A 15,889-nucleotide genomic window follows, 5' to 3' on the forward strand; every position below is an offset into this window, starting at 1 on the left:
CAGCCTCGTATCAACAAATATAGTGGATAGTTTTATTTCTGCTTTTCGTTTATACTGCACGTGATTCCCTCAAGCATTTTGACAAAATTGTAGATGTCGAAAATTGATTTGTCTTCAGACAGCATGAGAGTACATTCCTGGCTCCGGGACAGATTTGTGCGTCAACTTCAGTTGGAATCGGCAATCGCTTCAAATGAGGAAAGCAATTGACAAAGATGAGTGTTTGCTTTCAAAAATAACACATTGCCGATCACAGTTGTGAGGATCGTTGGACCAAATAGTTTCTCACTGGCATGGGGTTTAATAAACGCAAACACACGCTGGTGAATAAATACCGACCTTATTTTAAATACCTTGAAGCACGTGTTTATTAAACAACTTTAGCGATTTACAACGTGTTAATTTTTTTTCATTAGATCTTTGAAAATAGAAAACTTAATTTTGAAAGTCTAACAAAAGGATCAGCTGCATGTCTTATGGTTCAATGAAACCAAACTTCTCTAAAGTTTACTACGACAAATAGTTTTCGATTAGTTGTGAGTTGTCGTAGACTGACATGTATTCATGTTGTAGTGCGTGTGACTCGAGGTGAAAAAGCAAAGAGGCAGCTCACTGCTGATTGGCTGCTACAAGGAACCAGATATCTTCAGATGCTGTGGGCTTCTGCAGGCAGGGCCGCCAGCACACCAGAATGAGAGAGATAAATGTACTCCAGCGAGCCAAAATAAATCAGCTTTTGATTTATCGGCCTTGAAAGTTATTAAAAAGGCAGATGCCGATTATCGGCAAAATACCAAATATCGGCCCGGCCGATAATCGGTCCATCAGTAAAGTCAAGGCAGTATCTGTTACAGCTCGCCTGTTTTTTGGGGGGTTTGGTCATGTGACGTTCGCAAGTAGAATACCGAAAGCGGGATCTTCAACCATTGCTCTTTGCGGAGTTTCTCTAAATCATCCAGCTCCTTTTTTAGCTCACTCCGCTGGTTTTCAACAGGGTTGAAGTCTGGGGAATGACATGGCCATGGGAGGAGCTTGATTCTGTGTCAAGAATTTTTAGAACGCTTCTGCGAGAAATACAATTTATTTGAAAGCTTTTAACACATCCTAACCGGGGGGGTGCCAATAATCACGGAGGCAAAACTGTGTTCTCGGATAGACGACAAACAGACAAACTGAACGGATGGACGGCCGAGCAAGCAGACTGACGGACAGACGGACATGGTTGGACAAAGGTGCTGAAAAATAGATGACAAAGCGACGGACGGACGTGCCGACGGACAGACGCCGAGACGGACAAGCGACCAGACGTTTGGACAGAAAGTGGGCGAGCCCGCGGGACGAATGCCGGCTCGAAAGCTCGTCTGCGACGAGGGAAGGCGGCCGGTGTTAAAAGTCATCCTTAAGTGTGGCGGGGCTGCGAGAAAGTCCTTCTCGCCGCCACACCTATGTAACATTCATACCGTTTAAATTATGAATCACAGTAAGGAGAGCTGTGTTCAAAGCTGATGAATATTTAACGGATGGAGTATACAGATCATCATATTGACAGAGCGGGAATATTAATGTCCTCTTCCCCGAGTCTGATTAGAGGTTAAGTCGAATGCAAACTGCATAATTCATTTTCATTCTTAACGCTTTTGTACCTTCTGATTGGGCTCAGGTGCCGTAACTTTATTGGGAGGCGTCGGATTTGGACTTGCCGGCTATTTTCAGGGAGATTTGCCGTCAGTTCCGTTCGCTAGCCGGTTAGCCGGTGTAGCCCGCGCAGGTGAGAATGTCCGACGGTGAAGAAATCAATATGATGTAAATTATTAAGAGCTCAGGAATGCATCTGACCCCTACTGTCTTGCAGCAGGCCGGGCTCTGAAGGCTGGCAGGTGGACGCGAGCCCCCCCCCCCCTCCAACACTCATTAGTGGCTGGGAGCCGAGGCTCCTTGCGAGTGGAAAGGCAAGGATCACAGCGGGGAAGTGATGGCCCAGGCCTCTCGCAGCCCGGCTCAGCCTTCGCTCAGGCTCTGCCAGCCTCTCCCTGGAAGCTCATTAGTAAGTGCACTGATGCATAAGAGCTCGTCATTAGCGCCGTATCCCCCCCCCCCCCCCCCCCCCGCACCACCACCACAACCCGTATTTCATCTCGGTCCCCCCAACCCCCCAACCCCCGACACCGTGTCTGATCCTCAAGACCGGTGGCAGTGCTGGTTTGAAAAGAGAAATCCACTTTACTGCCGTCTAGACATATGCTTATGTTACCGTTTCTTTAAAGGTGCCCTCCCGTCATAATCCATTTTTTTCTTTTTTTTTTTTTCACACTGTTTTATGCATAACATGTCAAAACGAGTCTGATCGCTTTTACGTGTGACGTCTTGTGCGGTTTGTGGATTGGATGCGATCGTCGATAAAAGGCGCGACTGGAATTTGGCGCCAATTTTGCGGGACTTATTATGGTCAACAACAAATTTTTTTTTTAGCTGATTCATTTGTTTTTCTGACTCAAGTCAACTTTTTGAGAGGAACGCTCAAATTAAGGAGACCAGGACACCCCAATGGGAATAAAAATTATTTTTTTTAATATTAATGAGAAAATCTTTTTTTTTTCTGACCACCAAAAATAAATAAATAGGACATCCTGCTCATTCCCAACCCAAATAAATTTCCAAACCCGATTAAAACGCTATCACAGGTTACACGCATTTTTTTTTTTTAAATGATAAAAGTGAACCTTTAATATAAGACGTGGTTGGTGTGCGCGGGGAGGGGGGGGTGATGTGTCAATTTGGAGTCCTCGAAATTGAGTCCACATCTGGCTTTGCAAACCACAGAGTAAACATTAGTTCTTGACCAAGACTTTGGCTCAGTGCCCCTTTTTTTCCTTCCGCCATGGTCGGGTTTGATCTGGGGTATTTGCTTTTGCTGGCGGCTAGATCCCCTCAGCACCTGATAGCCGCCCAGGCTCGGAGTAAATAAGATCCCGGGCCCAGGTCTCTTTTGGGGCTGCTGGGTAAATAAGCTCTCTGGTGTGTGTGTGTGTGTGTGTGTGTGTGTGTGTGCCTGGCAGCTGGGTGAGCACTGGCGTGGAGGCCTCCAGAGACATTCCTCCTCCTCCTCTTCGATATCTGCTTTCTTCGCACTGCTATCACACGCACACATTCACAGTGCGTTATCCGATTTGAGCGTGAATCAATTTTTTATGAAAAGGAAAAAAATACAACTACTGGACTCTCACTGGCTACATGACGTATATTAGCACAAGCTAATGAGAATACGTACAAGAGATGCGTGAACAATTCTGCCTTTACGGGATTTATTATTTTTTGTTCCAACAGCTTACTTTATTTCTGTACTGCGCAAAATCAAAATATTGCTGCTTTTACAAAATGTATTTGCTATTGGATAAGTGTCGTAATCGTCTTCATTTTTCTCCATCAACAAGTCGACTGGTTAGCATGTCGGAGGTTTGCCTTCTGTTCTCCGGAATTATCGTCGTGCTTTCCGAAAACGTTGATTATTATATTATTGCTGGTGTACCTAATGAAGCGTCTTGCAATTTCTCACGCTCATTTTTTATTTTCACGTGAAGGTGGACATGAAGCACTAATAGGACGTAAAGTAATTAAAAGTCTTGGAACATCACGTAGGACAAAGCTCTCGTCTCGGAGGACCACTTTGGCATTTCGTACGTCTTTTAATGTCAGAAAGATAAATGATAATGATCGCACCTGTAATAACGTGATTGCGTTCCTGATGGTAATCTTCCAAGCCCACAAACAAATGGATTTCATATACTACGAAAAGATTAAACAATTTACCACCCGATGTCTCCATGACTTATTAAAAAACAACGAGTGGTCACGAGGGGACGGGCAAAATATTGTTCAAGCCACATAATGTGTTGCGAGCGCAACCGTGGACGTTCCTGTAACGCTTCACAGCAAAAAACTATTTTCCCGTCAAAACCGGCGCAACAGTGCACTGACTGTCATACTAGTAACTTTTTTTTCCACTGCGAGTGCCACTTGTGACGGACTATTCTGATCCTTGATATTCAGTCAACGCGAAAACAACTTTCATATCCTTGATCTCCAGTTTAAGCTCCATGCGTTGTCGTTAAAAAGAAAACCGCATATTACTTTTGAAGAAAAATGCGGAATTAGTAACCGTGTGCTACTAGTGACTACTTGTTAACATCTCCCACTTCACTAGTAGCCACCGTCGCTGTTGCCGAGGTACAATTAACATACGTTTTGGCGTCTATAATCGTCAATGGCAGTGAATGAGTTAAGCGGCCAACCTGACGCCAGCAAGCGTGGAGTCAAAATAAGGAAGTATGTTTCCATTCAAAGATTGTTCCAGTGGCTTTCTTTCATTCTTCAATACAATTCAAGAAACGGCAACCGTTGAACGACGCGCCACAGACGTCCAACAAACACGGCGAATTCGGCCTTGCAATGTGCACAAATAATTTAGGATTTTCACAGGTAAACTACGTAAAAGTCCGCCTTTTTCTTTAATTACGCCTGTGACTCACTTCAAAGTGAGCAGAGGTCAGCTGCCGTAGGAAGTAATAAAACGATAAAAGTCAGTTCACTGAGTTTTTTACTTTTTTAACGCTTTCTACAGGTAAAATTTTAATTCATCTCCAAAGTTAATTAAGCTTTAACTTTGACATCCCTAATATATATATATATATATATTGCGTACACACACACACACACACATAGTGGTGAGACATTTGGTCACGCACCATATTTGCTGTCCCTAATATTGTGGCCGAGCGCATCAAGTGTTGACATAACAGATGAGTCGATTTGTCCCCCGGTTTCATTCAGCCACCGTAACGAGGGCTTTGCCTTTGTGAAAGTTTACTGAGTCAAATCTCCTCGTCTTAATGTGATGTGGCGCGAGCCATGCTGGATGTCCCGCTGCCAATTAATCCAGGTTGTAACTCTCAGACTCCCGCTGACCGATTCACATCCACCGTTGATGCTTTTCGGCTCGGGGATCCTCCGAGCTCCTTGTTAGCGCCGAAACCCCCACAAGAAAGCCGCCACCTCTTTCGGACCCCCATCATATTGTTTCTTGATTGCCGGCAATTAGTTAAACCAGGCGGGCCGAGGAACGACAATTGCAAACGCACGTGCGTTATTGGCTCACACGCCCGCTGAAAGCCCCGACAATGTTTGTTAACCCCGAGGGTCGACACTGATTCACTCGCGCAGTAAGGAAAACAAGATTTATGTTGCACGAATCAATAGCCGGCCCGACTTTTACCGCGGCGGCGTGTAAAAAAAAGCAGGCACTCCTCTCGATCCGTCTAACATGACACTAATGTGTTTTTATTTCTGTTTAACCCGGCAAATGATGAATCGGTCGGAGGGAGACAGTGAGAGGCAGGCCGCCCTTGATCGGTGGGGGAACGCGAGGCGACACGCCGAGGCTGACGCGGCGGCGTGTCGCGAAGGCAATGGCCGATCAGTCTTTCGGCGTCCTGCTGGGAGTTGTTTATCCACCCTTTGAATGCAAACAGCAATTTACATCCCGGCGTCTGACAGCGAATCAAATAAACTAATGACGGCGTTCTTAAGTGCTGATCCTTTTCAGCGCCGCCCTAAGTAAATTAGACCCAATTCACTTGCTCCAGTTGTCTTCCTCCAGGCGCTGTTCATTCAACTAAAGTCTTCTTTATTCTTCGGACGTTTCTTGCGTGAATGCTGAGAGACAAGCATTCACGCTCACGCTATCGTGCGTCAAAGAAGGAGTAAATGCCGGCAGTCAAGCGTTTACGTGGCGGCTCTTGTGCGTACACAAAAATGTTTGTCTCGATGTTCACAAGAAGCACGTGTGAATTTGAATGCTGCTTTGTGCAATTAGTGCTCACACAATTGCACAACAAAAATGGATGAATTGGCTCATGACAGCCACTGAAAAAATGTGAATAAGCTCGATTATTGATTTTATTTTTATTCGATTATTCGATCTACATTAGGGCTGCAGATATTTTAATTGATTAATAATTCAATTATTTTGTCAATTAATCGATTAATGGAAAATTTTACAATTATGTATGTCCAATTATTTAAAAACGGCATTTTTTTTTTCAAATTGACAATTTACATTTTCTGACTGACTGATTTGGTCCGTAGCACGTCGGAAAAAAAAAAATATTGCTCAGTGTAAAAGCGCATGTTTGTTTATTATGTTCTGGACGCTGCTTCAATATCACAAAGTATCCGTACTGGATCGGTATCACCGATACCAGGCTGACTATTTTCATCACAAAAGTGCACTACAAACATCTAAAAAAAAAAATCTCCATTAGTTCCGTTCGTACGACACGCAGTAACAAGCCGAGTAGTCCTTTATTTTGTTTGTTTTTCCTCTCTGCATGGGTTGCAATTTCAGTTTCCTTGTCAGCCAAACACTAAAGGACGCACACCTGGCGGGAACACGCTGTGGAGTTAATGCACGTACAGTCGGGAGCCTCCTTTTACAAGCTGGCAGGCCAATAATGTAAAAAGTGTTTCATGTCTCCCCTGCTTACGCCGCTTAGAGGAGCAAATTGGAAAGTGACGAGAGTGACAAGTGGTGTTGCGCGAGCATTGAGCGGCAGCCACAATAGGCGAGTCGAGTCGAGTCGAGCCGCGCCGGCTGCCAAGCTCTATTTCAAGGGTTGCGTTCCAATTGATTAGGGTGCTTGTGAAACAAACGCCGCTGACAGAAAACGAGACTACGGCCATGGCAACTGCTGGGCACCGTGCCAGCCGCTCGGTCTTTTGCTCGCAGCGCTCTCGCTTACTCTCTAATTCACACATTAGTGACACATTAAGGACACCCACGATGTGGCCACCGGGACTACTGTTGCCCTGACATGCGTGTGCGCGCGCGTGTGTAATTGTATGTAGGTCTGATAATCAATTCCAGGACTCACCAAACCCTCTCTACCAAATTCTCGGCACTTCAAGGTATTCCCGGAGGAATTCTTGATCCAATGCCAGCGCGTGCTCAGTAAGACGACAACAGACGCTTGACAAGTTGGAACAAGAGATGCTGCAAGCCCAATTTTTGGATTATAAATGTTGGCACAGTGGTTAGCGCATCTGCCTCAAATCAGATGGCGTAGGATAGATGAATGGATTAGCGAATACATTGTAATTAAAGAAATCAAACCAAAGTAGTGCTTTGCCGCCATTTCGTGGCATCTTGTGCCAAGAAGCTAGGTTGAAATATGTTGAGGAGCTTTATTTAGACAAAAGCAGTGCTTTGCCACCATCTTGTGGAATCTGGGTGCCAAGGAACTTTGTTGAAGTGAATTGAAGAGCTTCATTCAGACAAAAGTAGTGCTTTGCCACAGCTTTTCTTTGAGTCATTTTAGGAAACTCCGATTTTGTTTAACTTCAGGCCCAAGCAATAAAAGTCCCACGTGACGTCTTGCGGCTTTGTGGATGTGAGTTGAAGAGCTTCATTCCGACAAAACTAGTGCATCGTCACCGTCTTGTGCCATCGTTGATCTTTGTAAGCGTTGTGTCAATTTCTTGTCGATTTTTGCTATTCGGGATGAGCCGTACCGCCAATGGACCACTAACAACATTTGTGCCCCCTCACAGATGCGCCGTCAATTAAATTTGAACACTAAGCCTCGAGTTAAGATAGAAGCTGAAATTGTATACACACTAATAAAAGAGTCGTATGTTAATTAATCGTCCTTTTAGATGTAGCTTTACGCATGACCCGATTGAGGAGAAGCGCTATAGAAATATTTGCCCTACTGAACTGTATTTAAATATGTAGTGGATGATATCTGTGCGGGTTGGATTTTTCATTCTCGTTAGTTTTTATTTCATGTTGACTTTTTAATTTAGTTTCGAAGTTTAATTTTCTTTAGCCTTAGTTTGAGTTTTTTCCTTATATGGCGTCTTTGTATCGTATTTAAAAAAAAACAGCAACACTTTTTCGCTAGAATTAAAGTCATAGTTATTTTTATAAATGTAAAATGTATTTTTTTATTTTACTTCATGTACAACGTTTCATTTTCGTTACTTCGCCACACTCTAAAAACTGTTGTGTTCAAAATAACACAATTGTGCCTGAAAAATGGACCAATCCCCCACTTGGGTCAATTGAACCCAACTTGGCACAAAACAATGCAAGAAGGTGGGTCAAAATGACCCAATAGTGGCTCGGTCCATTTTTATTTCTTTTTTGCGCCAACTGTTTGTTCTCCGTCCGAACCTTGCAACACATCCCTATCCGCGTGACGACGATACCTCACGTTGCGTTCCATCGACGTGTACGCTCATTAATGTTGTCACATTGCGTTGATCGACCCCCCCTTATTGCAAGATGACGATGAGGATCGGCTCAACAATCTGAGCGCGGGTCATTGTTGTGGAAAAATGAAAGCATACGCACAATTTGCATTTTAATGAGCGAGCCGGCGAGTATAAAACAAACTGTCGAACGGCCGACTCTCACCAATAAAAGCCGCGGCTTAATTAAAGCAATCGGACGTGTCATCGACACGTACTCGAGCCGCGTTTGGAGATCATGCTTTCATGCGAAACGCTCCGAGGCGCTTTTATTTTGGCGCCGATTGTTTGTAGCACGCTGCGGCGCGCCAATTCTGTTAGCTTTGATTGTGACACGCGCGAGTCAGTCAAGCGTAAAATGTATGCGTGGCCGCTGCGAAGGCCTGCGCCAAACAAAATGCTGTTCAATTAAAAGGCAAGTAATGGTATTCTCGATAACGCGTACGTAAAGTGACAGGAAGGCACGACGGCTCGTTCACTCCTGCTATGTCATGTGTTTCCCGTTGCTCTTCAAAAACACTCGGCCATTCAAATTTGCCGTCATCATCTCGGTGACATCAATTAGGTTGGTTGGCTGATTGCTGTTTCTCCACAACATCTTTGATTAAAATTTCACACGTTTTAATGATGTGCTTCTGCGTTGGAAGCTGTGAAATATACTTAGCTTGCCGTTGTTGTTGTTGTTTGGCGGGTTTTGCCAATGTCAAGTTTTTTTGTTTTTTTTGGGGGGCGCCAACCAGTTTATGCAACATGGCAAGACAATTGAGAAGAATTGGTGATTACCAAGATCATTGAAAAAAAAAAATAGTGGTGCCTTGCAATAACACAAAACTATTGATTGAAATCTCATGTGGTGCATAGAAAAAAAATACATAAATAAAAAAATTACTAGAATATTTTTGTATTTTTTTTTTTTAAATATGGAAAATGTCAGTCTATAATATTGTACAAATAGTAATAACATTTCTGGAGAAATTGCGCGTGAATACTGCAACGCTGAATCAACAAATTTGAAATCCTGTGGAATGAAATGAAAAGATGAACGATGACGATTGAATGAACGACGTTGAATGTGGATTTTTAGAATGATGTGAATTGTTTTTTATTTTATTTATCTTTTTTTAGTGGTATGATATTAAAATGTTTTTGTATGTTGGTGTCATTGGAATTGAATGGGAATTGTGGGGAAACGGAAATTTTGGATGCATAACACTAACAGCGGATATATGCACATTAAAAAAAAGCACAAATTCTAGAGACGACACGACCTGAGGAAAAACTTGATTTCCATTTCTATTTTGGCGAGTCCATTAGAATTCGGTGCAAATGAGTGCCGCAACAAAGCGGCAACTTCCCTCCAGACGTGGGTTTAAATTTCATGTTTGGGAAGTTTAATTAAGCAATAGATTATGTTTTGAAAGGAGCGTTCACTTTAATGAATCCCAAAAGAGCACAGATAAACACTGCGATGGTATCAAAGCATTCATCTCTTTAATGGATGTGAAAATTGGGGATGCAAATAGCTCGGCGCCTTATTTTTATTGCTCGGGGGAATACTAATGTGACACTTATGTAACCTACGTGATACATAAACTTTCAATTTTTCACTAATGGCTGGCCAATTTGAGGACGGAGCATGAAATACTGGAAAAGTTTCACGTTAATTAAACTGGATGATCGGCGATGAATGGAACTTAAAGCAAAGGCTGTCGTAATTAAAGCCGAAAATGCAGCTTTGCAATATTGTCAATACGGCAGTGCAGCATTTCTGCGGTTGCCATGGAGACTCCAGATCACCTTCTTTAGAGCGCTATAAGATTGTTAGGCTCTCATTTGGCCGTTAGCATTAGCAGTGGCGGGAGCATGACTGTTCAAAGATTTTGATCGTTTTGATCATAAAAAAAAAAAAAAAAACAATATAACGGGAACAAAAGTCGTCATTCAGAGGATGACGTTGCACATTCCGAAGAAAGAAGTCTTCTTAATGATCTCCTTTCTGTCCTACGAGGGCAATACAATTTGGAATTAAACTGTAAAAAAAAATGTTAAAATGTTAGTCAAAAACAAAAAAGTAAGGTTGCTAAAATCTAAACATAAAGGTTTCATATTTTTATTATTTATTAATTTTACTAAAAAAAATCATTTCCACTTTTGCCAAAATGAAGCTCACTTGGCACGAAGATGCCACAAGAAGGTGTGGTGTTGTCCGAATGAAGCGCCTCAACTTACTTCAACATAGTTCCTTGGCCGCAAAATGCTGACAAAGCACTACTTTTGTCCAAATTATTATTATTATTTTTTGGCACCGACATGCCTTGAGACCGCAGCAAAGCACTTCTTTTGTCAAGTGAAGCTCCTCAACATGGTGGAGCTCCTCGGCATGAAGATGCCGCAAGGGTGTGGCAAAGCACTACTTTTGTCTAAATCAAGTGTTTTCATTGCTTTGGCCTGAGCATGAAAATTCGAGCAAAATTCAAACCACCTTTTCCGATCCCCATCTCACTTTCGAGCGAGCCAAGTTTGAAGACAAATATACGGCAGTCTGTCCTGCGAGCTTTTCTTCTTTCTTTTTTTTTTTCCCTCCGAAAGGATGTTTGCCCACACTTCTCTATTGTGCAGCGGTGAAAGCACTCCCGAGCCAGTGAACCCTGGCGCACGGCGTGATGGAGGAGTGCTACGTGCCCGACTCTCCCCTCCGCAAAGCCGGCTGTTGTTTATCCCCGTAATGTCCATTTTATTGGGAATCTCAGCGAGCCTTCACGCTACCCGCTGTGCTCAGCAGTGTGGAGAAGCGAGCGCCGGCCGAGTGCTGGTCGGCGCCTGTCAATCACCATCACAAGGATCAGTTGGCAGCCATCAAGCCGGAGACGCCGCACCAATATGTTGCCCGTCGTCCATCTTTTTTGCGTTTGCGCCGAGCCAACAGGAAGCCTCAGCGCCGGCACGTCGTTCCATTTTGCTCTTATTTAACACGTCGGCGAGAAGCCGCGGACCAAACGTGTCGGGAAATGCGGACAAAATGTATTCTTTTGATGCCCACGGGAGGCTGCGCATGTAGTTGAGCCTATCACGTGGAGGCCCGCGCCGGCGAAGAGAGCAGTCGGAGGTGACCCGACGAAACATGACAACGCAGCGCGGTCGCCGTAAAACAAACAACCCGACATTGATTCCATCATCTTTACCGACACCTGCGGATCGACGCGTCTCGTGTTTACCCGACATGACGTAAACGGCACTCGGGCTGGACACTTGTGATCTGCATTTCATTTGGCGCCTCGCCCCCCCCCCCCCCCCCCCCCCCCGGTATATGTTGCCGTCTGACCCGTTCCCGCGGATAATTTCCTCCATCGCATTCAGAGCGGAGCCTCCGACCGTCCGCTTCATTACGGCCAATATCTTAAATCACCTCTGGTGTGTTTCCCAACAGTTTGGGGCCCGCTCTCCTCCGAACGGCGGTCATTTCGATGTTCCGCCGTTGATTGCGAGTGCAGGTGGTAATACATTAAGGGACTGAGACGGCCAGTGGCGCAGCGCGCAAAGACCTTTCTCCATTTGCGCTAAGTTTGCCCTCATATTCGGAGGCATGCCTTCTAATTAGGGAAACGCTTCTGACTCGGGCCATATTCATGTGGGACGGCTCACTTTAACTTATTTTACATCACATATACTCCTGCGGGTCAACAGATGATGGCGAGGTCGAGGGAATTTCAACACCAAATTGTACGTTAATGAAAGCAGAGAATGGCGACGCAGAACATTTGCGGCTCGGTTACTGCTTTTTTTTTTTCTTTTTTTTTCCACTCGGTATTTAAGTGGACTTCACGACTTGTGATGTAGATTGTCCGTCAAATATAGATTGAACGCAGGCCATTTTCTGACGCGGAATGGCTTCTAAGCTTTAATAAGTAAAAATCATGGGAAATCCTAAAAATCTCTCGCCAACCTTTGGCAAGGTTTCAACTTTAAGGATTTCACATTATCGGCAAAAAATGATTTGAACAAAAATCATTTTTATTCTCTGCTGAGGAGTTTTGCTCTTCAATAACTTTATTTGAGGAGCAACTTTACGATTTTTTGGAGCGATTTTCATCTTAAATCTCAGCAAACTGAATCAAGGATTTTATTTCACAATAAAAATCGGACACATCAACATCAATATGACATTCAGAAACTTCAGCCAGCAGAGAATGTTAAAAATAAAATGAAGAGAACTGTCACATGTCAAAAATTGTCACACTCGTCAGAAAAAGTAAAAACGTGATATTGGAATACAACATTTTATCCCATCCCTAATTGACACTCCTGAGCAACTGATTCTCGAACTTAAAAAAAAAAAAAAAGGTCACTCTATTTGAATCACAGTGAGTTTTACCGCTGGATGATGAGCAGGTAAAGCTTGAAAAAAAAAAGCCCCCCGGTCCATTCCCATTCTCGCTTCCAGCGGTGTGAGCGCGATGACAGCCTCTTGGGGCCAAAAGGATTATCGAGATCAGGCCTCCCCCAGCTCGACGCCTCTGGCCTAGCCCGTCAAGCAGGCCCAGTCGGTGCCACAAGACCCCCCCCCCCCCCCAGTGCCTTACAGAAGAGCCCACCAGGCGCACAGAGAGCAAAGAGGCACCGGGGACCCCTCTAATTGTCCATGCTCTGGGCAGCTCTCGGGCAAGCCAGCATGAAGAAGGCTACGCCGTCTCCAGGCTGCTCCATCGCTCGGCGTTGGGAGATGCTACGGACCGTACATCTGCTCTCGGGCTTTTGTGTTTCGAAAGCTGCCTTGCACTCAAGGTGGAAATGGAGATTTTTTTTTTTTTTTTTTTTGTATTCATGAAACGGTGCTCAGTTTAGTGAAGGCGAGAGGTACAGCAGGGTCACATTTCCAATGTCTTGAATGAGTTTTTAGATCACAGACTTGAATGGGAGGTGATGCATTTTTTTTAAAATTTTTTTTAAATTCATAATTTTATTTGAAACTCTCGCTCAAACACTTTTGTATTTTCCAAGGCAAAAATTGATGCGCCTCATCAAAACACAAGTAGCAAAATAGTATCAATCGCTGAGACGGTCCCAAAATGTTTGTTTTTTTTTAAATATTATGAGACAAGAAAATACAGTTTTCTGTGTGCACAATGTTAGTAAAAAAAATTATAATAAAAGAAAAAAGGAAACAAATTGTTCATTTGTTATATGATCATGTTGTTTAATAAACAAAAAAAAAATGAAGTCAATGATAAGCAAAATTGCTCTTTAGAACAAAACAAACAAAAAACCTCCAAAAATCCCCCAAAAACTCACAAAAAACACACACGCACACACACACACACCAATTAAAAAAAAAAAACCTCACCTGACCTCTCATCGTTCACCCAAAAACTCTCTCATGGAGAAAAAATTGCTCTCACACCTCAAAACCTATTCACACCAAAAACGCTCTCACACATATCCTCTTGCTTAATCAAAGAACTCTCACACGGGGGGAGAAAGAAAAGCTATTTTTCCTGCGATTCAACAGTTGTGCGACACTTTACACTGTGCTGATATTTCTTACCTGTAAATTAAGCTCTCACATTAACACACACACACACACACGCATGCATTGCACAGCACGTTGCCGAGGTTACGTTGTGAAAAAGGAAATGACTTTAATTGGATGGCTAAGGATCTTGCGCAATACGATGTCGCTAATGGCGAGCCGACGCCTCGGCGGTAATTACAATCATTTGTCAATCTTTAAAACTTGATGCATACATAAATGTTATTGTGGTGCATAATTGCTTTTAGTTCCATTTGGCTGATCATGCATTCAGATTGCCGCAGCTGTCTTGTCACGCCGCTGCCACCGCCGCCTCGTCATTTTCAACTCCATAAACGATATCGTTCTTTCTCGGAATCATTGTCAAGGCGGATCCGAAGGGAGAGGTGAACGCAAGACAGGTGCAACAAGCCAAGGATGAAAGGGAATCCCGGTGCGACTCGACTTTTGTTTTGGGCCAAAAGTACAATTAAGGCTGAATTTAAAATTCTGTTTTTCAAATATAAAGTGTCACATTAAATCAGTTGGCACCATCTATTGGTCGACAGGGGAATTACACACAAAACAAGAGACAAAACTAAATTGGTCTAAACTGAAAAAAAAAAATCTACGAAAAAGCAGAAGCGCAAACTTTGGAATCTGTGATGAGCTCGTTAACTCATTTAGTACCATTGACGGCTAAAGACGTCAAAGATCCATTTTTTTTTTTTTTTACTCGGATGGTAGTGAAGGAGTTTATAAACCATTTAAATGGATTCAGGATTGGATGGTTAAACGATCAAACGAATATGCAAACAGAGATTTGGACTGCGAGTGGATTTTGCTGCTTAAGTCATATTCCACTGAAACTATTTATTGCAAAACTCTTTTGGGGGCCGCATTGAATATATTGTATCGAATATTTTTGACTTGACTTCCTCAATAAAAGAGTGGGCGTGCCCTTCCTAATTATTGAGGCAAAACGCCAACAAATAGAAGATGTCAGTCATGTGTGCAATCGGCGCGCAAGACGCGAGCACCTTTCTGGGATGGCGGCGGGGTAATTATTGCGCACACATAATAAAATTCCCTTTTCATAAGGTCACTCCCAAAGTGTAATTAAAAACAGCATTATAGATTATTTTGATTGACACAATTAAAGCCAAAATGTAATTAAACGGGGCGCATAATAACCGTGTTGGTCAACAGCATTTGTTTCGAAAATGGGAATTTGCAGTGAAAATATGCTTTCATTTATGCTCCGCTTTTGTTTTTTTTCAGCTGCTCTTACTGAGTGAAAGTTTGAATGGGATTTAATGAAATCTTTATCAAGAGAGATAATTGTTAGTAAGAGCTTGATTTGAATTATTATCTTTCTCCATGCGCCGCATTAATGAACGGCGAGCATCGGCGGCGCTGGTTTGTAATTTTGTTAAATTGGCCGCCTTATCAGCAGTCAAAGACTCGGGATTATCAGCGTCCTGACCACTGTGCCCAATTCCTTGTGGATGTACGTCTGTTCCCTGCACAAAGCCAAAATGAGAGATAATAACGCAAGGTTAAACTCCACAATTTTCTCTTGAAAGATGTAAGGAGAGCTCGCGCGCAAATGCGCCGCTGCTTTATGAGGCAAATCAGAGCGGCGGGGTTTGCGGGGGGGGGCATTAACATCCACTTGACTTTGAGAGCAGCCAACACATACATGTGGCTGACACATCAACTGTGTTGATCTCTGCAATTGTGTCAGCTCGCTGAATTCCGATGATATGCTAATGACCCGAGAAAATATGTTGCCCTAGTTAGCGCGCAGGCCACTTGCATTTGGGAAATTCTATTTCCGAGGCGCGCTTGCATCGTTGGGAAAATCACGTTCGTAATGTAATTGTCAAGAGGGGGGAAAAGGCTACAAAAAAAAAATGTTCTTTTGTAAATCAAATTGGGTGGATGACACTGTAAAAAGGTGCTCTCTTGAGTGTGCATGTCGTTAATCAACGTGTGCTGGTGGCAATTCAGGAGGAAATTGGACAAAAAAAAAAAAAAAAAAAGGATTGCTTTGGCGTCGGGGTGGAATATTTTCGA

At 43.4% G+C, this 15,889-nt stretch overlaps 1 long non-coding RNA gene across 1 annotated transcript in view; it reads left to right on the top strand.

Moving 5' to 3' along the window:
• The window catches only part of LOC148323723 (uncharacterized), a 41,677-nt gene that overhangs the window by 23,673 nt on the left and 2,115 nt on the right, over positions 1-15,889 (top strand). The window contains exons 3-4 of the long non-coding RNA XR_015846558.1: positions 1,661-1,768; positions 1,853-2,044. This is a non-coding gene — a long non-coding RNA (uncharacterized LOC148323723). The remainder of the gene's footprint in view (positions 1-1,660; positions 1,769-1,852; positions 2,045-15,889) is intronic.

Source organism: Idiotropiscis lumnitzeri, chromosome 14 (genome assembly GCF_059441095.1).
Source record: "Idiotropiscis lumnitzeri isolate Australia: NSW breed Sydney's pygmy pipehorse chromosome 14, RoL_Ilum_1.0, whole genome shotgun sequence".
NCBI lineage: Eukaryota > Metazoa > Chordata > Actinopteri > Syngnathiformes > Syngnathidae > Idiotropiscis > Idiotropiscis lumnitzeri.